Below are 26,231 nucleotides of genomic sequence, written 5' to 3'. Positions count from 1 at the left end.
ACAAGTTTCCTAACTTATAAAAGGCAGTCTGATTAAAACCAGCACCCATGATCCACTTGTGTTTGTAATGCAAGTGGATAGTGGTTGCTGATTTAATCAGAATGTATAAAAGGTTACTGTATATTTTTTTCATAAATATATAGTCACTGACCGTGCAAGGGCTGAAGCCTGTATAGCCAGTCAAGGTCAAGGTCAAAACTTCCATCATCATTTCAGAATCGAAAGTGACTACTTTCCTCAAGTCATACATGTAACTTGTAAGGGTTGCTGTCCTATTATATGTAAAACTTGAAAACCCTGGATCTTTTATTTCAGTCGTGAAATTTGCCTTGAAATATTTGAAAATATTGTAAAACCCTTGATATTTTGGGAATGAAAAAAGAGTGAAGTTGAAGGTCAAGGTAAAAAAAAATGTTTTTTTTGAAAATTGTTGATTGCAAATGATTAGCGGACTTGTTTGGTTGTAATTTCAATGAAAACGACTTTTTATGTAAAATATAGGAAATCATAAATATGTACTTCCTTTATCATTGAATTGTATGACATAAGAGGAGAAATAATTGTATATGCTCTTGTTCCAACTTTTAGGATATTTATTATGTGTCTTTCAATTCAGTACAATACATTCTAAATTCATTTGAATAAATGTGAACAAATCTTTAGGAAGAATAATACACTAGATCAAAATAATAAATTCTTATTCTAAGACTTTTTAGTCCGTTTGGCTTTTAAACTGTCAAGTCTTGAATGATTTAGTTCCCTTATTGCAGCAGTAATACAAAAAAACATGGAAATCTTAATTTGGAAATTTCCGGTAACTTGATCAAATTCGTGTTTTATTTGGAAATTTTCTTTTCTACACCACAAGATATATTTATGCCATCAATCACTATTAATTTGTTGGCAAACATTGTATGGCTTCTCCCCAATTTATACATTCTGTAGAATTTGTAATTGAACTATATTGACATACTGTAAAAGGTGGACTTGTTTATTGAGATTCCTTTGTTGACAGACACAGTTGAAGGTTTTCCCAACTTTCATTCACACAATTATTATTTGTACATTTGTATATTGAAAAAATGGACAGGAACGTAAATATGTTTAATTGGTACCAGGATTATAATTTAGTACGCCAGACGCCGGGCGTCTACACGGGCGTCTATATAAGACTCATTAGTGACACTCATATCAAAATATTTATAAAGCCAAACAAAGTTGAAGAGCATTGAGGATCAAAAATTCCAAAAAGTTGTGCCAAATATGGCTAAGGTAATCTATGCCTGGGATAAGAAAATCCTTAGTTTTTCGAAAAAATCAAAGTTTTGTAAATAGAAAATTTATAAAAATGACCACATTATTGATATTCATGTCAAAACCGAAGTGTTGACTACTGGGCTGGTGATGGCCTCGGGGACGAAACGTCCACCAGCAGTGGCATCGACCCAGTGGTGTTAATAGTTATCAAAGGTACCAGGATTATAATTTAGTACGCCAAATTAAAAGTAATAATAAAAATACCAAACTCAGAGGAAACTTCAAAACAGAAAGTTTGCATCTTTTATAAAAGCAATAGAATTCTTAATTGAACTTGTTTTAACTTTTAGAGTTTTATTTTACTAATTTTAGTGCATAAATCAAACTAAATTGATTCATTATTCTCTAAAAAAAATAATCATCCAAAATATCCCTTAAATTCTAAAATAGTCCATATGACCATACCATTTTTCTATATTCCTCAATGACATAGGGTTTTTAGGTAAAGATTGCTTGAAATGCAATCAAAACCTTATGGGATTGACTTGATACCTTAATGTTCCAAGGCTGATCACTACCTTTTTTGATACACACAATATAGTGCATTGACTATAACATTCTAAACATACTATCCATGAACATTTTTAGAAATTTATCAATGTAATATATGCTCAGGATATTCAAGGCACAAAATGAAGTTTCACATGTCAAGAAAATTAACATAACTTTTGCAAGGTGCAGGAATCTCATATCTGTTCTAAAAATATAAATTATGTCATTGTTAATCTCATTTATAAAAAATATCAAAATAGCTGTTAAATCAACAACAACCAATGCAATATTTAATTTTACTTCCTACTGATAAATTGAAGCAATCTTTACCATGTTTACTGTTCCACTGGTTTCAAGTACTTTGATTGCAGTCAAACCTCAAATTAAAAAAAAGCAATTTGCCCACACATTTTCAGTATGCATAGTGACCTGAGCGTAACCCTCGTCGTAAAAGTTCGGTGATCGCAATATGCATGAATCTGTCATTAAAATAAACAATTATCTGATTGTACATGTTAAACACGTGCTCAATACTAATGCTTTTTGTTATTTATTTACTATAAGGTGACAATTGGTAAAATTCGGCTTCAAAACACAGCATTTAATGAGCAGCCATATTTGTCAAATCATAACACACAGAGAGAAAACAAATTGTAGATTATACGATATAAATGCGTAAAAAATGAGAAAATCATGCACAGAGGACTTAGTTTATGATATATACATGCATTGGTTCAAGAATTAGATAAACATTATTTTTCACCACTCACTCGTTTCATATGACTTTAAACAGTCCAAATGACCATGCCATAGTTTTCCATATGCCTCTATGCCATAGGGTTTTTATATTTCTTTCTTGAATTGAACCAAATTGTAATTATCCTTGTCGTAAAATTGTTGAATGAAATGGTCTTGAGCTCTCAAATGAACAGATGAGACCTAAATCAATCAGGAATTCTCTTGGGAATTAATAGAAAATGTTATCATCAGGATATAGCATTGGTATGTATCTCTAAATGTAGGAAGAACTAAAATGATTTGTTTTTATGGAGTCGGAATGTATATATTTTCAGCCTTTATGAACTGTTGCTGAAAAGATCTCTAAATGAGTGAAGAACTAAAAAGTGATTTGTTTTTATGGAGTCGGAATATATATATTTATTATAGCCTTTATGAACTGTGGCTGAAAAGATTCATTTTATATTAACTACAGAGGTTGACCAATTCTTAAACAATTACCAAGTCTTTTTTTGTGCAAGTTATGAATATTCAACAGATGTTGTCTCAAAAAAATATAAAAAATACCATTTAATCTCCAATGTTAATTAAAAAAAATATATAAAAAATACCAAATCTCCAATGTTAATTAAAAAAAATATTTAAAAAATACCAAATCTCCAATGTTAATTAAAAAAAATATTTAAAAAATACCAAATCTCCAATGTTAATTAAAAAATTTTTTTTTTAAATTCCAAATCTCCAATGTTAATTCAAAAAAATATTTAAAAAATACCAAATCTCCAATGTTAATTCAAAAAAGGAAGTCCATAAATCTAAATAAAATGGATTAAATCCTGTTTTTATAGCTAGCTAAACCTCCCACTTGTAGGACAGATTTTTGTAACCATTATTAGGATCCATCAGCCAAAACTGTGTAAACATACATCACAAAAATACAACACAACTGACTATAAGAGTTAAATCTGACAATTAAAAATTCAAACCAAAATTACAGTTATTCTATCAAATTGATCATACTTTTAAACAAACAGGCGATATGGTAGTGTACTCTGCTGAAGTGTAAGGGTTGTCAGTATTGAAAGATGCTCAAAGCAACTTTATTTCATAAGCATTTTGAAATGTTTTCAGACCAAATTGTGACATAAGAAGAATTGATTGTTTATAGAAGAAAGATACACTGAAAATCTAAATTAGTCAATTTGACTAATTTAATTAGTCATTTTGACTGTCCTCTAGATGACAATGCACTTTAATCATTTTGACTATGCTCTTAGTCGTTTGACTAGATGGTTAGTCACATTTGACTGAGTAGGGTGGTCATTATGACTATGCTAGGAAGTCAAAATGACTATATGTCATACTCGTTATGACGAATTAGATTGTTCAATTGACTATGCACATTTGTCAGTTTGACAATTGAATGCAGTCCATATGACTGATTGAAATAGTCAGAAGTGACCATGTTGGTTAGTCAACATGATCACTGTGAATAGTCACGACTGTTAGATTGTTTTTTTTTATTTGTGTTGTGTTTTTTGTTCTACCATTTAATTTGTGTGCGTTTCATTCCGTTTCTTTCTGTAATGGTTCATTTCTTCTGTTATTCTACTTTTTGTTGTTTCTCTTCCATAGGATTGACAAATACATCTGGAATATAATATCATTAAAAATACCACAGCAGCAATACTAACAATGACAATAGTATAGGACCACAAATTGCTCAATGTTCAAAACCTTCCTATATCTTAAGTTTCCATGTGTAACCATTACTCAGTGACATATATTTAAGTCTAAAAAGAAAATAAAGAAAATAAATTTATTATAAACTCATTGTTAATTTGAAGTGTTTATTTCAGATATTTTGTCGGTATCAACTCTGCATGTGTCAGTGTGGTATTCTCTATGGTAAAAAATCTCTCAGCTGTGTTCATACAAATAGCAATGTCTTCATTTGCTGAAAAATATAATTATATCATTTTAGAAGCTAAAATATAACAATAAACAAGTATATCAGTCATGTTAAAAGATTAAAGAAAAAACTTATTTTAAAATCTTTGAGATAGTGATTTAATCACTCATCTTATACCATTAATTTGTAATGTAAGCGCCGGGATCTTGACAGCCACCCATCCTATATCACAACATTGTAACATTGTAATGTAAGCACCAGGATCTTGACAGCCACCTATCTTTTACCACAACATTTTAATGTAAGCACCAGAATCTTGACAGCCACCCATCTTATACCACAACATTGTAATGTAAGCACCGGGATCTTGCCAGCCACCCATCTTATACTACAACATTGTAATGTAAGCACCGGGATCTTGCCATCCACCCATCTTATACCACAACAGTGTGATATAAGCACCGGGATCTTGACAGCCACCCATCTTATAACACAACATTGTAATATAAGAACCAGGATCTTGACAGCCACCCATCTTATAACACACCATTGTAATGCAAGCACCAGGATCTTGACAGCCACCCATCCTATATCACAGCATTGTAATGTAAGCACCAGGATCTTGACAGCCACCCTGAGTTTTTAATTCATTGTTGTGAATATCGATTGCAGTGTTTATTTTTAACAGTTTTTGCTCAGGTGAAAAAAAGATATCGCTAAATACTCTTTTCAATCGACAATACGTTGTATGTGTATCAAAATTGATATCCCGTATACATATCCCCCCTTTTTTATTGTCGTTTCGTCAACATGTGCCGATATAACTTTCATTTATACACTTCTTTTTCTTAAATTCAATTTTTGTAAGTAAGAATTAAAACAAATATACATCATACTTACTTTAAACAATTGGGTTATTTGACAAAATAACAGTTTCCGTGCCTTCTGGTTTGTTTGCATCTACACAATCTATTGAACAAAGGGAACGCGAAAGAGTGCGCGTGAAAACCGATACTCTACACCACGTGGTGCTGTGACCACTAACATAGTCAATTGACCACGCAGGTAGTCATAATGACTTGATGGGTAGTCATATATGCTTTTGACTACCTTTCGGCTGATATTTGACTAACTGAATAGTCATCGTGACTAATTTAGATTTTCAGTGTAAGAATTCTATCAGGACTCGAATCAAGTGTCCTTATAGGAAATATTAGATTCTTAGAGAAAAAGTTTATAGAAGAAAGATAATAATTTTTTGAGGACATGAATCAAGTGTCCTTCTAGAAAATATTAGATACTTGAGAAAGTAATTGCCTGTCAATTTACATCTTCTTTAACTGTTGATGAAACTGACAGAACAAATGTATAGGCACTTGTTCTTGATCAGTGCCACTTTTATAGATAATGAAACAGACAATAGAATACTTATTGAATAGTAATTTAGGAGTAAATTTACAATTGAAAACATATTCACAAGATGTTCACACTTTGTACAAGTTCTGAAAAAACATTATATTGACAATTTTATCATAGACCTGCTCCACAAGCCATGGGGAGGGATTGGTGCTTACTGATTAATCTCAGTTTGTGGGTGTTTCCCAGAAAAAGTTGTTTGACACAAATGAACATGATTAACTGGTAACAGTGCTGGGACATATTAAATGATTGGGGGTTAAATAAGACTATGATGTACAGAACTTTTGTTCAAATACAATTAATTGTGAAACAATTGTCCTACCAATAAATTATCAATGTCAAAAATCGAAATTTTATTTAAGTTGGTCTGAATTATTTACAAATCAAATATTAACCATTGAAGATGTTGAAACCAGATTCCTACATCCTGAAGAAGTGTTTATGCCAAATGTAAAAAATCAAACAGCAGAAGGCCATATAAATAGGATCTAGTACCAAAAATATGTAAATGGAATAGATGCACACAAAAACATTGACAAAAAAGACAATAAACAAAACCCCAAAATTGGCAAATTTTTTGTGTACTGTTCCTGTCAATTTGTAACTGTGAAGGTTGCATGTATTGCATCATTGAGCATCAGTACTCTAACCTTATTAACTTTACTATCTGACATTTCTGAGAATCTTGGATAATTGTTTTAGTTCTTATTTTGCATACACGATTTGTTTACCATCGGTCAATCACACATTTGTTCTATCCTTTTAATGGATTCATAAGAGACCTGAATTTACATAAATTTACACAAATCATGATTACTGTTGCCTGTTATAGATTGATATTTAAAGCCTGTTGTCGTCTTGAATATATTTTTTTGCGATTGTTTGTCACAACAGAATTTGTACAATTATGTTTTTATTAAAAAGAAATTTTGTTCACCATCAGCTTAGAAGTTAGTGCTTTGGTACTGAACTGATTTATCTGATCAGTTGATGAAATTAGTAAGGCTTTAACTGTCTGAAGGAAAGTTTTAGAATTTGTCTATTCTTTTTAGGTCTCATTTGACCCCTATTTTTTGGTGGGGTTCGTGTTGTTTATTCTTTAGTTTTCTATGTTGTGTCATGTGTACTATTGTTTTTCTGTTTGTCTTTTTCATTTTTAGCCATGGCGTTGTCAGTTTGTTTTAGATTTATGAGTTTGACTGTCCCTTTGGTATCTTTCGTCCCTCTTTGATCATATATCTCCTGACTTATTTTGGTATTTATTCATCCTTGACTCACAAATCGTCAAATGCTTGGGTTTAAATTCTGACATTATAGTATTTCATAATCCTGAGAAGGCAGGTATAACTAACTGGTCAGCATTAAAATCAGAGTACAAGAGTGCTTAAAGACTGTATCCCTAAAGGAAAGCTGTGTTGCTGTATAAATATCTCATTGCAGTCTCCTCAGAGATTGCAGTTAAGAGCTTTCTTTTTTATGATTTGGTGTTAATGCTTCCTCATGCAGACTTGAAATTGTGTTGAAGTGTTTCAATATATTTTCAGTTTTAAAAAAATGTCTTTAATCAAATTAATGAAAAAGTCATGTATCATCTTAATCATTTAATTTCAAATTAATGACTTGTAATGTTAACATTGATGGGAAAAAAATCCCTAGTATTTCAGAGAAATAACAATTTTTTTTTCTTAATCCATAAAATTCAATTACAAGTGGGAAGGAATGGACAGACTGTCTGATGAAATGTTATGCCATTAGACAAATATGACCACTTTATATTGTTAATGGCAGATCAATATTTTTATGAGCTTTTTATGGACAAGGATGAAAAACAGTTGTGAATATTAAGAACTTATTGACTCTCTACGATATGTATGTGTAATCGGAAGCTATAAAACTATTCGTTTAATATTGGCATTTCAATATTAGTTATTATTACAATCTGAATAAATGAAAAGCCGCAAAACTTAAAGAGATGCTTCTTTATTGACCCTTTTAGAGTTTGACTTTGGAGACATATGAGTCACATTTGAATTTTTTTTTCAAAATTAGAGTTGTCAGTATAATTTGTGGGTTACTTATATTTGTGGGTTAAAATACATCTTATGATTACAATCTGAATAAATGAAAAGCCGCAAAACTTAAAGCGATGCATCTTTATTGACCTTTCAGAGTTAGGCTTTGGAGACATGTGAGTCACATTTGAAGAATATTATTTTCTTCAAACGTTACTGAAGGTTCTGTATTATTTATATTTATAAAATGCCAATGTTCAACAATGAAGTACTCAAGTCTTTATTAGACTTGAATGCATGATTTGTTAATAATAAATCAGAAATGCGTTTGTAAAAGTCAAGTTTCATCAATGTTTTTTAAGCATTTACCTGAAACAGATTGAAAATAATCTATGTATCCAAGAAGCTTAGAACATATTTATGAAAATGGCTGACACAAACGTACTGATGATTTTAAGAGTTATTTCCCTTAACCTAGGTCTACCTCCTTAAGTATCCATATAACTACATTTTTTTGTTCAATACATGAAAATTGGTAATTTTAAATCACTATTATATCATCACTAAAATTTTACTATTACTGTTTTACTATTCATGATTATGATATTGTTGAAATTAAAAATCTTGACTTTTAACTTTTGCTTGAACTTTTGTTTTCAGACTTATTAACAGTTATTAAACTTGTTAAAGAATTTGAATAATTCATGGGTTTAGAAGTTTATAAACTTTTTTGAAAATTGATGTAATCATGTAAATCATCAATATATGGCTGATGAAGTTGAGAAATATTACAGTTCTACAAAAACTCATTTAAGTGGTACATACCAATACAGGGAGATAACCCAGATGCACATTTTAATCACATTCTATTGTTAGAAAAATATTAAGCTTCTCAATGATTAAAATTGTCAAATTTCTAGAAATCCAATGAAATGTTTCCAATAAATAAGTCTGTTTCAATGTTTTGAAATTCTTTAACTTTGTGAAAGGGTCAAAGTTAGTTGTTTTGTCAAAATTTTATGAAAATGAAAGGAGTCAAAATAATTTCAGTCTAGCCCATACAGAAAAAATGATTACTAGGCCAACTGCATTGCTCAACTGGCCAGTTGAGCTATCAGTTGAGGGCCAGTTGAGGGCTAGCTGGCCATCAGTTGAGCAAATAGTTGAGGGCCAGTTGAGGGCTAGCTGGATTTTTGCCATGCAAATTAGGTAGCCCTCAAGTGTCAATGCTCAACTTTATGAAAATTAGTTGAGCAACGTTGAGAAAATATCATAGTTGAGGGCTAGGTGTCCAACAGTTGAGCAATTAGAGTTGAGGGCTACCTGGCCAACAGTTGAGGACCAGGTCATTAAAAGTTGAGGGCTAGGTGGCCAATAGATAAGGGCCAGGTCATTAAAAGTTGAGGGCAAGGTCTTTAAAAGTTGAGCATTGTGTGGTAATTGCACACTGGTGACTACACATTGTAGAACAAATAAATTTAAATTGTGTATTTTTATAGCCAAAAAACTGCTGAAAAACCTCAACTCACAACAGACTACATGAATGCTTTATCCTTGCTTTTTAGAAGTTATCTATCAAATAAGAATAGATCTCTAGTTTTATACCAAATTCATTATATTAGAATATATTCTCATTTTATTTAATAAATCTATCAAATAAGAATAGATCTCTAGTTTTATACCAAATTCATTATATTAGAATATATTCTTATTTTATTTAATAAGTAATACTTTCTTAAACAAATTGTCTTAATAATAAGATAAACATGTCTCCTGTCTTACACATTTTTACAATACATAAATTAATGCATAAATACATTGTCTCATTTTTTTCTTCACTCTTTAAAGTTTATAAAGAAAACACTTTACATATCCCTATTTTGAACTAAAAGAGCATAATTATACACTTATTAAAAATGGTGGAAATCAAATCTAATCCAACATTTTGTCCAATGTAATTACCAAAAGATGTTTCCAGAAATATGTGTTAAAACATCAATCTTCCTAAATCCAAGAGTCATGTCATCAGGAGAATACACTGCACTTATCAATGTCAATACAGTTATTTGTAACTTTTTTTATCTACATTCATTGTAAAGTTCATATTTTATTCATGATAGCTAGAAGACATCTTTGCTTGCCATGTGCATGCTCAAACCCAGTTCAAATTTTAAATGTTTGAGGTTCTTTTGGGTATTGTGACAGTGTGATCACTTTGAGATTTGCCCCTAATAATAACTGTTAATTACCTCATTCTTGAATATTTGATATATCTTATAATAAAAGAAATACTGTTTGTTTTTTATCTTTATGTCAAAGATTTAGTTAAGTTAAAATACAGAAAAATATATAAAAACATGTGCTTCCCTTAATTTTGCCTCAAACTTTGTGTACATTTGTAATAATACTTCCTGTCCATTTGCACTAAAGACAGATAAAACAGATGGCACATAACATTTATATCACCAGGTCATATTTCTAATTGCTCGATCAACTTTTGTTCAACTATAAAAAAAAAAAATCAAAGTCTGAACGCTCAACTTTTCCTCAACTACAAAAATTTCAAAGTCTGAATGCTCAACTTTTGCTCAACTGCAAAAATTTCAAAGTCTGAATGCTCAACTTTTGCTCAACTACAAAAATTTCAAAGTCTGAATGCTCAACTTTTGCTCAACTATATGAAAACCAAAGATGAATTGCTCAACTTTTCCTCAACTTAATGGCCAGCTTAAGTTGAGGACTAGTTGAGCGACATCTATCCAACATACACTGCTTGGCCAGGTTTGAGTTGAGCTAAGATGCTCAACACCTAGCCCTCAACTATTTTGCTTAAAACAGCTAGCCCTCAACTGTCCGCCACATGGCCTTCAACTGGCCCTCAACTTTTTTTTCTGTAGGGGAGGTGTATGGTACAACCTTAAAGATACCAAGCATATATATAACTTTGTACACCATTAACTTGCTTTTTGTCTACCTTGAATTTATCAATGTTGCTAAAGTCATTACATTTAGACCTATAAGAGAAGCCAAATCAATTGGTTTGTTTTTGCAAGATTCATCCAGTAACCATGTTTGCATAATTTCTGAATTTATTTGTTTAAAAGACTATCCTATCAATTCTGAAAAAAGCAATAGAAATGCAAATATCATAAAACTGCTCGTAAAATAATATTCCATCTTTAATCCTGATATTATTAAGAGAATGACATTAGAAATAGTTGTCAATTCCAAGAAAGATTTTTGTCTGTACTATAATTTAGTCTGATTACCCTTGAGTGCCAGGTTCATTTAATATGATTGTTAATAAACGACAAAAAAACTTAAATGTCAAATGGTTGGTCTAGAAAGTACAGTCAGTTTTTATTGAGATTGTAATTTTAGCATGTATAGTCAGTTTTTTTATTGACATTGTAATTTTGCATGGTTCATACTTAAAGAAATGATTCATTCATGTCTTGCTTTATTCTGAAATGAGTAAGAACATGTGGAATGATTGCCGAAGATTATCCACTGCAGGCTTAGAGGTCAGCGTTTATTGGTGAATATTACCCGTATTGGGAAAGAACTGATCATAGATACCAGGATTAAAGTTTTGTATACCGGATTAGCGTCTTCAAATAACTCATTAAAAAGATTAAAGGCGAAATAGAGTAGGAATTTGAAGGGTATTGACACCACATTCTGATTGAGAACCCAAAATTCTAAAAAAAAAAAAGCTATAAAAAGCCCTGACTTGACAAAATGTTAAACATACCTATGATAGCATGGGTGAACACCAAAATGTGTAAAATGAGTAACGAACATGACATTAACAAATAATTTTGATTCTTATAGTAATATTGAGAACAAAATTGGAAGCAAACAGGATACTTCCATAAGGCAGCTGTTTTTTATTTGATGAAGCTTTAAAACCAGACCCCTCCCCCTGGACCCCTCCCTGAATATGTCTATTTTGATCAAAGGTGTTGTTTATTTTGCATCAGAACAAGGCTTTTTTTAACAAGCCAAAGCTTAAGCCAAAGCAGAGAATGCTTGTTATATAAAGTCAGACTATACATGTAATCGCTTTTTGTTTTTAATTTTGAGGATGTAAATTGACTATTTTACTGTTTCAAATTCATCAAAAATAACAAAACTAGATTTAAAGGTAGATAGTATGAGCACTAAAACAACATTTTCATTTAAGTTTTATCCTCTCTAATTTAGTAAGACAACATCACAAAAATATTATTTCATGCATATTTACTCTTTACGTGAAATTATAACCATTGATAAGATAAACACAAAAGAAATTCTTAGGAAAAGGTTGGGTTCTAGAAATCACATAATTAAATCTTTGCAAAATTAAATACAGTAGTTTAACTGTCTCTAATCTCCTTAAATTCTGTATATGGGATTATTTTCTTCCATTTACCTCTGACATTAATTGAAAAGTCAGCAAATTGTAAAACCCTTTGATGTTTTGTGTTTTTTCAAAGCTGGCAAATCATTCTATAATTTGTTTGCCCAGCATAGAAGAGCCTCTTTTGTAAAAAAGCTTTTTTGATTAGTTTATTTCAGCGGTTGGCTTCGTCAACATAATTCAAGTCAATAAAGATTGATAAATATAATTCAAAGTTAATTGAAATGAACTCAGCAGAAAGACAAATATTGGCTGGCGACTTAATCAAAACCTTATTAACTCTTATTCTACATATGGATTCTGTTTATACAGAGACAATGTTGCATTTATCACAGTGTCTGGATAGAATCATTTTGGAAAAATGTATGATACTGTGGATGTATTTATTGTCATAGATATCAATATTTTTCAATGGAGGAGAAATCATACTTTTGTAAATGTTGGATTTCATAATTTGGTCAAATCATTTTATACAAGCCTATGCAAATTTAATTCATTTAAATAGTCTTTCACTGTTGATTCAAAGAGGGCAAGTAAAACTAGATGTGTCCAAGCGACATGAATGGCCCCGTCCAAAAAAGTTGAAAAATCTGCAATTTCAATATAAACACATATGGACACAAACATGATGGTAGTCTCACATATCAAAAATCCGCTCAAAATCTGGAGGGGAATAGAGAAAAAATCCGTATAACTGTGATTTTTAATAAGTTATCAAGGTCCAAAGCCCGTAATTTCAGCGAAAATAAGCAGAGCGGATCGAAACTTAAGCTTGACCTATAACTCATCATGGTTAACTCACATGCCAAAAATTAACCCAATATCTGAAGGCGTTTAGAAAAAAAGTCTGTATAACTGTGATTTTCAACAATTTCTCAAAGTCCAAAGCCTGTAATTTCGGCAAAAATTAGTGGAGCAGAACAAAACTTAAACTTGATCTGTAACTTATCATGGTTAACTCGCATACCAAAAATTAGCCCAATGTTTGAAGGTGTTTAGAAAAAAAGTCTATATAACTGTGATTTTTCAACAATTTCTCAAAGTCCAAAGCCCATAATTTCGGCAAAAATTTAAACTTGATATGTAACTCATCATTGTTAACTCACATACCAAAAATCAGCCCAATATCTGAAGCCGTTTAGAAAAAAACTCTGTATATTGATTTGTTGCAGAATGACGGAATTACAGAAAGATGGAATTTCGGACAAGGGTAAAACTATATATGGCACCGACAACTTCGTTGCAGGGCCATAAAAACATATGTATTCGACAAGAAAAAAGATGATAACCTATATAGCTAGCCAAAAGAAAGACAAATAATATACATAAAAGGAAAGTCAATACTAGGCAGAAAGCAAAACATTAAGCGACACAATTATCCTTCAAGGCTAAAGCTATTATTTATTCTTTTGAATGATGCTGGTCCCATAAACACTTGTGTCTTGCTTCAGACTTAAAAAGTAAGGTAGGTTGATAAAATCATTATTATCTTTTTTAATAATTAATATTAACTATAGTATAAAGATATCTTTTCTGGAATCGAACTGCAGCTTAACAAAAATATATTTTGATATTTTTACCTAAATTGTCAGATTAACCATAAGAATGCAGGGTAGTACCTTTGTCTATAATTTCTAAGAAAGGGGACCCTGAATAGAACCCACCAATGAATCCATTATGATAGCATCATATTACAGTTATTGAATCACTGAACAAGGCCCAGTAGTACCTTAGCCTACACTTTTCAAGAATGGTGAACACATGATGATTGTGTCATAACGAAAAATTTCTAAGTGACATAATGCAGTTATTGGATCCCTGAATGAGGCCCAACATAAAACACATGACAATTTAGAATAATACCATATCCTACCAGTTACAAGAGAGGGGACCCTGTCTTGAACCTATGACAATTGCATCATGATGCAGTTATTGATCCCTAAATGAGGCCTCATTATAATGCACTGAGTCGGATCTGGAAACAGGAAATGGAAATAGAGTTGGCTTCTTTGATCAGAAAGCCATTCTACCTGGTTAAAACTTTTCTAAATAAAGCTACTTTTGATGTTGTATGTTAAATGCACTCAGACTCAATATTTTTACACATTATTTGTACTGCAAAGTTTAAATTAGATTGTAAAAGTATTGTTCACTTGTTAAGTAGAAGAGTTTTTTTTATGCTATATTGTTTTATGAGAATGCTTGATATATATGATACATTGCAGTAATTATAATTCCAGGAGGTATATTTTCTAATTTTATGCTTTTTAATTGGAATGGACAGTTACCCTTTTAGACTTGACATAATTTAGAAGAAACCAAAGAACACAAGTGATTGAAATGTATTCTTTGATTACTTTGAAGAATGTTAAAATTTAAAAAGAGGCAGGTTTGCATGAAATAAGTTGTTATATCTTTGATCTGCAATGTTCTATGAAAGAGATTTGCAGACTGAAAATGAATTAAACAATTAAGATTATCAAAGTCAACTCTTTCATAACTGTTAAGCCATGGCCATACTACTATGTCAGTTTTCAATTTATTGCTACACTGCTTAATAAATTTAAAACTAATTTAATTAGATAATGCCATGGATATTATTCTATCAATTCCACAATTGATGGTTTGATATTACGTCATGTATGTGTGCTAATTAATGCAGATGTCATGGGCTTAAATTTAAAATGTATAAATTGAAGGTGTTTTCTTCTGTTGGAAAATTGAATTGAAAATTTGCAGGCATTAATTTTTCATGTCATGGTCACACATAATTGTATTATACACCATATTTAAGTGAAACATTTGAATTTAAAAAATTTATCAACTATCATGTAGAGACTGGCAAATAAACTTCACCTTGAAATTGTGTTTGCAAGGGGAAATGTCATGAGATTCAATTTCAAATGTATAGTTTGAGGGCGTTTTCGTTGTTGATAAAATGGAATTGAAAGGTTGGCAGGCACCAAATTTTATTCTCACTGCAATAAATATATTCAACACACCACACCTGTGTAAGGAGACACAACTGTTAAATTATGGCAACAGTAGTATACCGCTGTTTGAAAGTCATAAATTGATTGAGAAAAAACAAAACCGGGTTATAAACTGTAAAACTGAAGATTGTTGATGTCAAACAATTAAATTTTGAAAATTTATCAAATGACAAGTCTGGAAGTTTTGCATTCCAGGAATGAATAAAAGAAGGTGAAGTACTTTCTTATCATCATGAAAAAATCAACGATAAATGAAAATTCTCCTTGAAGACTTCTATAATCAAATAACATAATTTGAATTACAACAGTTGTAGAAACATTGATTTGATTTCCATGTGTAAGAAATTTGCTGTTTGTCGTGCACTGTCCCATGCGTAATAGAATTATAACAGTAGAGAGATGAATGAGAAGACTTCTGTATTTGGCTTCATTCGATTAGGGGATACATGACTTGTTGACAAAATTCTTGTAACTCTTGAAATTGTTCCAGGATTGTCGTTGATTGTTACATGACATTATATCAAATCAAGTTAATTCCCCCATCAGGGAAGTAAGACTGATTGTTCATAGTACCTGATGCATGTAATTTTTACATTTTTTTTAAATTTTGAAATAAAAAGAGGAATTCAAAAGTTTGAAGAGCATTTTTTTGCTTTTTTTTTTATTTTGTAAAGGTTTATTTTAATTCAATAAATTGGTTGTGAATATCTTTTCCTAATAGAATTATTTAAGCTTGAGTTGATGAAGGAATATCTTGATACACTTTTACAGTCATTTAGTTTTATATGGTAGTTTCAAAGAGTGAAAACAATTCTTTCATTTTCATTATATCTTGCTTGAAAACTAAAATAAAGGAATAAAGTTATTTTTTATATGATCCATGTTAGACTATGTTGTGAAATGTAAAATGTGTACAATTTGAAAAAACAATAGGTTTTAATGTTCTTTTTGAGAGAGATGCGAGTTAAATATTAAAAATGACAGCTCAGAGAAATAGTTGAAATTTTATCATAGGAATTTAAAAATGGCTAACAAATTTTTTTAGAAAGTGTATTGGCATTTACATTGCAGATTTCCATCTACACTAGACAATTACTGAATTTGGCATTTAAAAACATGTTTAATTACTTTAATTTAAAAAGGAAAATGGTTGTTTAAATGCAACCAGATAGATATCACATTAGTTAGAAGTCATATTTGTAATTCTGATGGCATTACTTGTTAGTAGGATTTCCTGTAATCAGTTAATTAATCTTTTATTTTCTCTGTCATCAGCAATCATAACAACAATATAGAAATGAACACAATATCTCTGATTTTACAGTATCAAAGTTATCTATTTTTTTGAAACACTAATTCATAAGTCACCCTGGCATTGTTGTACAAATTATCCGTTTTGTTTAAAGGTTATTGTAGGACCACTAATATTCAAAGCATATTAATTTGCAAAATTAAATTGGTCTAAAGTATAATGTCTTGAATGTATTAATTAAAACTTTATAGTTCATTTAATTGCCTGCATGAAACATTCCATTAAAAGTTAAATTGATGAGATAAAATCGGAATACATTCATAACCATTAAGTTTTTGTATAGATCTTCGAATGGTTAATGAAATTGTTATGAGCGATTCAAATCCCCTGCTGACAATCATCATTATTCTTCCCTGGAAATTTAAAATTTATTCCAAGTTGGTTTCTATTGTGTCACTTAAAAGTTTCGTCTTAAAAGGTCATTCTGTAAAACACTTAAAAGATTCATCTTTAAAGGGCATTGGGTAAAACACTTTAAAGATTCTATTTTAAAGGGCATTCTGTAAAACACTTCAAAGATTCATCTTTAAAGGACATTCTGTAAAACACCTAAAAAAGTAGTCTTTAAAGGACATTCTGTAAAACACCTAAAAAAGTAGTCTTTAAAGGCCATTTTGTAAAACATTTAAAAAAAATTGTCTTTGAAGGGCATTCTGTAAAACACTTCAAAGATGCATTTTTAAAGGGCATTCTGTAAAACACCTAAAAAATTGGTCTTTAAAGGGCATTCTGAAAAACACTTCAAAGATTCTTCTTTAAAGGGCAGTCTGTAAAACACTTGACGGATTTGTCTTTAAAGGGCATTCTGTAAAACTCTTCAAAGATTTGTCTTTTAAGGGCATTCTGTAAAACACTATAAAGATTATTTTACAGGGCATTCTGTGAAACACTTTAAAGATTCGTCTTTAAAGGGAATTCTGTAAAACTCCTTCAAGATTCATTTTTAGAAGGCATTCTCTCAAAGTTTAAGAATTGAATCTTTCACAGTTATTCTTATTCACTATAAATGCATTAAATGTCTATAAAATTGTACTTAGAAATAGTTTTGGTTTTTCATAAATATAATAGAATACCACCAGGCATAAATTTCTAAATTACGAACTGCTGAATTTTAGAAATTTTTTAATCAGTTTAGAATTATCGTGCATGGAAAACTTTTGACAAAGTTTTCTTTGCTTCAATGAAAGGAAATGATTTGTTAGGTAATCCTGCATGACCAGACCCAGTATTGGTTTTGTTTATATATAAAAATCAAATTATACTGAGTATAAATTGGATAACTCCCAATCCCTAAGCGAAGTAAGATGGAATGTCCCTTCAGACAACAGCAAAATTCCCTTGTATTGAAATACAATACCATACATATTTCTTTAAAGGAAGAATTTAATCTATGTACAAAAAAAGTTTCAATAATCTAAGAATGAGTGGGGTTTAGATCAAAGTTGTAATTATATTCAAAAGAAATGAATTGTTTCCGGTGGAGACATAATTTGTTTCTTCTGATGAAAAATCTAATTTCATAGAAGTTAATTACTGGAAAATACTCAATAATACTACTTAATGAGGGATGAACAATTTCCTATGTTATGAAGATTTTTGCTTTATTATAGTACAAAATGTTTTTTTAAAAAAATCAGTTCCTCTACATAAGAATTTTATTTAATGATAATAGATACTTTTTCATGAAATTAAAGATCCTTTCTAGTAGAAGTTTTATTTGAACAATTCTTACAGAATTTGTTCTTCCTGACGGTCATTTTCAAAATTTACAACATGAAAATAATGACCTAGAGTTGGTGCTCTAAAATATGGTTGGTCATGTAATCATAAACAGCAATATATTTTTGAAGCCCCATTCATGGGAATTATGTGTATCGGTCTTTGCATTGGTTCATCTGTCTGTCCTTTTGTCTCTCTGTCCCATTTCAGGTTCAAGTTTTTGGTTAAAATTTTTGGCCAAGGTAGTTTTTGATGAGTTGAAAATGATAGTGCTAGTGGGGCATTTGTGTACTATGTGGACATTTTTGTTTTTATGCCCCACCTACAATAATAGAGGGGCATTATGTTTTCTGGTCTGTGGGTTCATTTGTCCATCCAGTCGTTTTTCCGTTAGTTTGTCTGTCAGTCTCTCCCACTTCAGGTTAAAGTTTTTGGTCAAGGTATTTCTTGATGTCCAATCAACTTAAAACTTAGTACAGATGTTCCCTTTGATATGATCTTTCTACTTTTAATACCGAATTAGAGTTTTGTTCTCAATTTCACACACCACTGATTATAGAAAAAGTGTGAGTGGGGCATCCATATACTATGGACACATACTTGTTTTGTCTAAAGAATCACTAGTTCATGGATTAATAACTAAGCAAGACTCATTAAAAACATTTTGATATTAGTTGATAATTTTATATTTGAATTGTGCTTCAAATCAGCCTTTTATCTGTTCGCTCTCAATGTTTTAACCTTTTGGATTGCTCTTTGAGCTTTGGGCATTTGTGGCAATGATTGATCCTGATGATGTTCATCCAAGAATTTCTTAAAATGCAATAGATTTTGTAATTGTGACTTCAATACAATAAATATTTGTGACCATCAAATAAAGATTTGATGCCCTCAAATCTTGTTATAAAATTCTGATATCTGAATTCTTTTGCAAAACATAGGAAGAACCCATTAATCATATATTTTGAATTATTAAAATCAAATTGGCACTCTTGCATGCATTTTTAAACCATCAGCCTCTGAATAAATTCCTAAAATGTGTAGTTTAATGCAAATAGAAGAACATGACAAACAGTATTGCATTAGAATTAAAGGTTTACTGTAATCATGGTTATTAAATTACAACTATGAGATATGAGAATCAATATGTCATGAATAAAAACTAAAGTTAATCAGGAATTATTTTTTTTAAATGCAATTTACTTCATATTAATAATTTTTGTAATATGCAATCTAAAACAAAAAGTTAGAATTAAACAAATTTTTTAAAAGTTTTCAAGGTTTGTATAAAAATATTTTCAAATAGATAATTCAAAGATATAATAAAAATAACAATTTGAAATTTTATATTAAATTCTTACCTTTGATTAACTATAAAATTTTGCATTGAATTTTTCTGTAGGGTTAATGTTTTTTTCCAATAAAATCCCAACTGATTCTATCAATGTTGACCATTGACGATTTTTTCCGTTAGTGGTGTCTTTAATTACAATGCTAGCTGTGTCGAAACTCCTCTGCTGTTATTAACAATAAAATCTCGTCAGGAAACCAGTAGAAACAAAGCGTGCCATGAGAGGCTGTACAGAATATGATCAATATAGGGCAAGATTGTTCCAGAGAAGCGATATAATAAAAGATTAGTGAAGGGTTAAATGTTGTTGATTAACGATTGACAGTGGCCAAGTGATTTATGAGTTTTCTGAATGGTACAAATCCTCACTTGTTGATGTCTGTATAATTAAGCTGTGTCAACAGAAAAAAGGAATCAAGGAGATGGATGGAAAAGAGTAGTTAATAAATTTCCAATCTGTTATTTATAAATCTATTTTCTGATTTGTAAGCCTTTAATATCTATCTTTTGAGATATAAATTAAGGCAACAGTAGTATATCGATGTTCAAAAAATATTTCAATATTTGTCAATATAAGTTTTAAACAGCTTTATAATGATGAACAAAAACTAAAACTGATGGATAAAAAGTGATGAAATAAATTGGTTAAATATAATTGTATGAAAAGAGGAAATATGTCTATTTGTGATTTTATATATTTAAGTATTGAAAAAAGAAATAAGATTTATGCATAAAATAAATTGATATTCATTTTAAGAATTTTTTATAGGTTAAAAGAACTACAAATAATTAGAAATGAGAACAAATATCTGATTTCATACATGATTATTATTAGATCAGTCGGAAACCAGGTTGAAATAGAACAAAAGAATCGAAGCTCTCTATTAGAGAAGGCGATAAATGTTTACTGTATTGTTTACTATAGTGACAAATTTTTAAAAAGTTAATAGAAACAAACAAAACTGCAATTTTCTTCTCAATTACGAGGTGTTTTATGTCAAAAACACCATTTGCATAAGTTTTCAATTTATCTAGTACATAGTTAAGCAGAACAATTAGATATCAAGTCGACGACATGGGTATCTTTCAAGTTGGATGACAAAAATGCATAACCTCCGATTTTTTTGAAAAAATTACCACGGACGGAAAAGATATCAATCTATTAGTTCCGTAATTTTCGTGTCTGCCCTTCCATTATGTGACTGAAGAAAAAATTCCAAAAAATAGGTAACAATTGTATCGAAAAGAGAAAATCGAGTGCACCTTTTTATGTTAGGGCGTGTTTGAGTTGAGTATTTAGTCTTGATATCGTTCAAAGTAAGAATATTTCATACATCGTTTCGCTTCAGATTCTATCATTTTTATATATTAAAGCTACAGGTTGACTTTATAACACAAAAAAATAACAGTACTAAAAGATGAAATATATGGGTCAAGTGAAATACCTATCTAATGAGTCACAAAAACAGGGAAGGTGTGTTCGAATAGCTATTTTGTTACTGAAAGTACTTGACGACAGTCTTACAAGTTGGATGATGAAAATGCATATCTTCGAAAAATTCTAATTTTTTGTGTGTGATAACTAGGGTTTATAGTCTTCAACCACTAAAACAATCTAGTCTGCCCTTCCACGAAATATTTAATTAGATTTTTTTTAAATGTTTATGATTTTTCGAAAATTCCACCTAACAACCGATTAGACAATAGTTTTAAGTTGAATCAATGCAGACAAGATCATTAACTGATGCTCATGAGCTAGTTGATACATTTGTCTTTTAAAATATAACTGACATATAAGGATCGTATTGGTGCAATGTGGATAAATTTATCGGTTTCCAAGAGCAAAATTGGTAGCGCGTCATCGCAACAATGGCTTCCATTTTTACGATTGTGAAAATGAACTGGCGTAATGGGGAGATAATTTTGACGAAGTAGGATCCTGACTGAGATAAGCAATTGCAGATATAGAATAATATAAATAAAATATCCATAAAAATTGAAGAAGGGGTAGATTGAATTAAACTGAAATACAAATTAAAAAAATATATATATATTATTTGATTAATCAGGGATTGAAGAAAATTATTTTATATGACCTGAAGCAATAGTAGAGACAAGAAGCTGAGCTAAATTTGATCAATATACCTGTTATTACAGTAACTGCAACGATATGAGTAGATGATTGGCAGCGTTGGTGTGATTAATGAGATTTGAACAAGATTCCTATCCCATCTAACTATATTTGATCACTTGTGGATGTCCATTTTATTTGTCAATGTAAATAAAAAGGATAATGAATACTGATGATTGATACAGACAAGGCACAATATTTTAATCCTCCTAATCATTCATGAAATATTTGGGACCTAAGACATTTGGCAAACAATAGTCAATCTTTTGATGCATGAGTATTAATGAAATATTAGAATGATATAAACAAAATTAAAATTAAAGTCATTTCTTTAAAAGACATTGGCGGATCCAGGGGGGGTCCGGGGGTTGGAACCCCGCCCCTTTTTCTTGGCTGATCAAATTGCCTTTGAATGGAGACATATAGTTGGAACCCCCCCCTTTAAAATGGCTGGATCCGCCCCTTAAAGATAAGGCTTTAATGGAAAAAAGTGCTAGTACATTAATTGATGGCCTTAAGTCCCCCAAAACAAAGGGAGATAACTTAACTCAGGTTCTTCATCACAAAATCATAATCAACAGTGAGGTCGTCAACATGTCTTTCAACCTGTAGTCTTTTACAGGTTTTTTGCCCCACCTAATGCCACCTGCTATTGTTCATCAGTCTGTCTCGCTTCTGGTTAAATTTTTTGGTCAATGTAGTTTTTGATGAAGTTGAAGTCCAATCAACTTGAAACTTAGTACGCATGTTCCCTATCATACATGTATGATCTTTCTAATTGTAATGCCAAATTAGAGTTTTCATCCAAATTTTACAGTCTGACTGAACATAGTAAATGATAGTGTGAGTGGGACATCTGTGTACTATGGGTACAATCTTGTTTTTAATTAAAGGAATATATCTCCCAGGTGCAATGCTCTGATTTCTTGTTCTAATTTTAGCTATACTGAGTATATGTTTTATTTGGTTTTATCAGCTTTTCAATGTTTGTTTAATAAGGTTTTGATGTTTTAAATATTCTGGTCTTGAGTGTCCCTGAAGCCACATTAATTGTTGTAATGCACATCTATTGCAGTTATAGTAGTGCTGTTTGTGCCATTTTAGTTAGAAAGTATTTCAGTGATAGAAACTGCCTAAATAACTAATGTTGATTTTGTGAAGTTATTTCCATATATCAACCTTAGGAAAACCACCCTTGCCAATATTAGGTAACCCACATCTGCCAATCTTTGCCAAAGAGTGACAAAAGATACCAAAGGGACAGTCAAACTCAGAAATCTAAAATAAACTGACAACGCCATGGCTAAAAATGAAAAAGACAAACAGACAAACAATAGTACACATGACACAACATAGAAAACTAAAAAAAAAAAAAAAAAAAACACGAACCCCACCAAAAACTAGGGGTGATCTCAGGTGCTCTGGAAGGGTAAGCAGATCCTGCTCCACATGTGGCACATATTGCCAACTCACTCGTGTCCACTCAAATGTACATAATATATAGATATCATAATACTGTTGACTGTAAAAGTTTAATAAATTGAATCCACCCTAATATTTGCAGTGTACTTCTATTTTCTATGAGGTAAGAGGCCTAATATCTGCAGTCAGTGCAGTGTACTTCTATTTTCTATGAGGTATGGGCATATAAATTGTAAATTGATTAATAAATCACAAGTTTGTTATTTTGACATTAATTATGATGTATAAAAACAAAGTAATTAGGCTTCCAATAATTATTTTTTTTCTGTTGTGCTAAATCATGAAAACTATAGTTAAAAAGGACGATATTAACGGATCTCTAGCTAATTTATAGTAGTAATTTAGAGATGTGAATTGTCAATACATTGCCTTCTGGCAGGAGACATCTAATCAAGCAGACTACATTTTTATTTGTATCCTGTGAATTTGTTTTTACAGTATCCTCAAAAATCAGCTTGATTTGCCTAAAATGATCAGGTTTGGTTTCTTTTTTTTTGTAAACATTTTAGTTGAAAGAGTGTGTGTATTATGGAATACATTAAAAATCTAAGGTCTGAAAGGGCCACAGTCTACAAAATGTTTTCATGCATTAAACAGAAACTGTGAAAGACCTACATCAAAAGCACAATGGACTTGGGTGGCCTTCAGAAGTCAAACTACTGTATCACTAGCATAATAACACTGCATGGGGTTGTGAGTTCTAATCCCACATGCGGCTTATGTGATTGACTCTTATCTTAATTGACTAGGATTTGGTAGTTTTTCTACTGATGGTTAGAGGTGGTCTCTAGACACTCTGGCTTTATCAACCAACATAAACTGACAAATAGCTAAAAGTACAGAAAGTGACTTTCAATCAATCAATCAATCAATCAACATCAAAAGTGCAATATGATTTGCTATAGACAACCACTGACAAGTTAATTCAATTATATATTTATCAGCAATGAAGGGATATAATGTCTGCCCAAAGTCTAAAAAAAATTGTGAATACAGTTAACAGAAACTGTGAAAGACCAACATCAAAAGAACAATATGATTTGGCAAAGACTACCACTAAATGTTTATCCAATTGGCCGTTTCAGAATCTAAAGCATCATGGGTAATTTCATTGTTCGTACCCCAAAGTAAAAATAACGTCACGTCATTGGTTAAATTTCCATTGTTGATAACGTTTTAAACCAATCAAAACGCTTTGGTGTACGCTTTTGAAAATATTACCCAGGATGCATTAGATTCTGAAACGGCCAATTATGTATCAGCACAAACCAATGAAGGGCATAAAGAAGTCTGAAAGATACAATATTTTCTAAGACACATTAAGATTTTTATACTCTAAGGTGTAATCACCCTTTGCCAGATTAAGCATTTTTTACATATTAAGTTTTAAACTATTCTATAAATTTTGCCTTCCTATGTTCTTTGTGCGCTGGGGCATTATGTTTTTTTTGGTCTGTGCGTCTGTCAATTCGTCAGTCTGTCCCACTTCAGGTTAAAGATTTTGGTCAAGGTAGTTTTTATACGACCGCAAAATTTGAAAAATTTTTCGTCGTATATTGCTATCACGTTGGCGTCGGCGTCGTCGTCGTCGTCGTCGTCGTCCGGCGTCCGAATACTTTTACTTTTCGCACTCTAACTTTAGTAAAAGTGAATGGAAATCTATGAAATTTTAACACAAGGTTTATGACCACAAAAGGAAGGTTGGTATTGATTTTGGGAGTTTTGGTCCCAACATTTTAGGAATTAGGGGCCAAAAAGGGCCCAAATAAGCATTTTCTTGGTTTTCGCACTATAACTTTAGTTAAAGTTAATAGAAATCTATGAAATTTTGACACAAGGTTTATGACCACAAAAGAACGGTTGGGATTGATTTTGGGAGTTTAGGTTTCAACAGTTTAGGAATTAGGGGCCAAAAAAGGGCCCAAATAAGCATTATTCTTGGTTTTCGCACAATAACTTTAGTTTAAGTAAATAGAAATCAATGAAATTTAAACACAATGTTAATGACTACAAAAGGAAGGTTGGTATTGATTTTGGGAGTTTAGGTCCCAACAGTTTAGGAATTAGGGGCCAAAAAGGGACCCAAATAAGCATTTTTCTTGGTTTTCGCACCATAACGTTAGTATAAGTAAATAGAAATCTATGAAATTTAAACACAAGGTTTATGACCATAAAAGGAAGGTTGGTATTGATTTTGGGAGTTTTGGTCCCAACAGAATAAGGGGCCCAAAGGGTCCAAAATTAAACTTTGTTTGATTTCATCAAAATTGAATAATTGGGGTTCTTTGATATGCTGAATCTAACTGTCATGACTGTGTATGTAGATTCTTAACTTTTGGTCCCGTTTTCAAATTGGTCTACATTAAGGTCCAAAGGGTCCAAAATTAAACTTAGTCTGATTTCAACAAAAATTGAAATCTTGGGGTTCTTTGATATGCTGAATCCAAAAATGTACTTAGATTTTTTATTATGGGCCCAGTTTTCAAGTTGGTCCAAATCAGGATCTAAAATTATTATATTAAGTATTGTGCAATAGCAAGTCTTTTCAATTGCACAGTATTGCGCAATGGCAAGAAATATCTAATTGCACAATATTGTGAAATAGCAAATTTTTTTTTAATTAGAGTTATCTTTCTTTGTCCAGAATAGTAAGCAAGAAATATCTAATTGCAAAATATTGTGCAATAGCAAGATTTTTTTTTTAATTGGAGTTATCTTTCTTTGTCCAGAATCAACTTAAATCTTTGTTATATACAATATACAATGTATATTCACTTTTTACTACCAAGTTCTGATAAATTATAATAAATAACATTCAGTGATAACAAGCAGTTTTTTTTACATCTTAATATTTTATGATGTATTTAAATGAGCAGTTATTGTTGCAAACTCCATTAGAAATTTTAATTGAGATTAGTTTTGGAATAAGGGAAAGGGGGATGTGATTAAAA

At 30.9% G+C, this 26,231-nt stretch overlaps 1 protein-coding gene and 1 long non-coding RNA gene across 3 annotated transcripts in view; one reads left to right on the top strand and one right to left on the bottom strand.

Annotated features, from left to right (window-relative positions):
- The window catches only part of LOC139494683 (centrosomal protein of 78 kDa-like), a 70,708-nt gene that overhangs the window by 22,649 nt on the left and 21,828 nt on the right, over positions 1-26,231 (top strand). The window lies entirely within an intron of this gene.
- Positions 4,353-5,624, bottom strand: LOC139494702 (uncharacterized). The gene is made up of 2 exons (XR_011657117.1): positions 5,360-5,624; positions 4,353-4,504 (listed from the first exon to the last, which is right to left on the bottom strand). It is a non-coding gene; the product is annotated as an uncharacterized lncRNA (long non-coding RNA).

Source organism: Mytilus edulis, chromosome 11 (assembly GCF_963676685.1).
Source record: "Mytilus edulis chromosome 11, xbMytEdul2.2, whole genome shotgun sequence".
Classification (NCBI taxonomy): Eukaryota; Metazoa; Mollusca; class Bivalvia; order Mytilida; family Mytilidae; genus Mytilus; species Mytilus edulis.
This window is presented reverse-complemented; position numbering and strand designations above follow the sequence as displayed.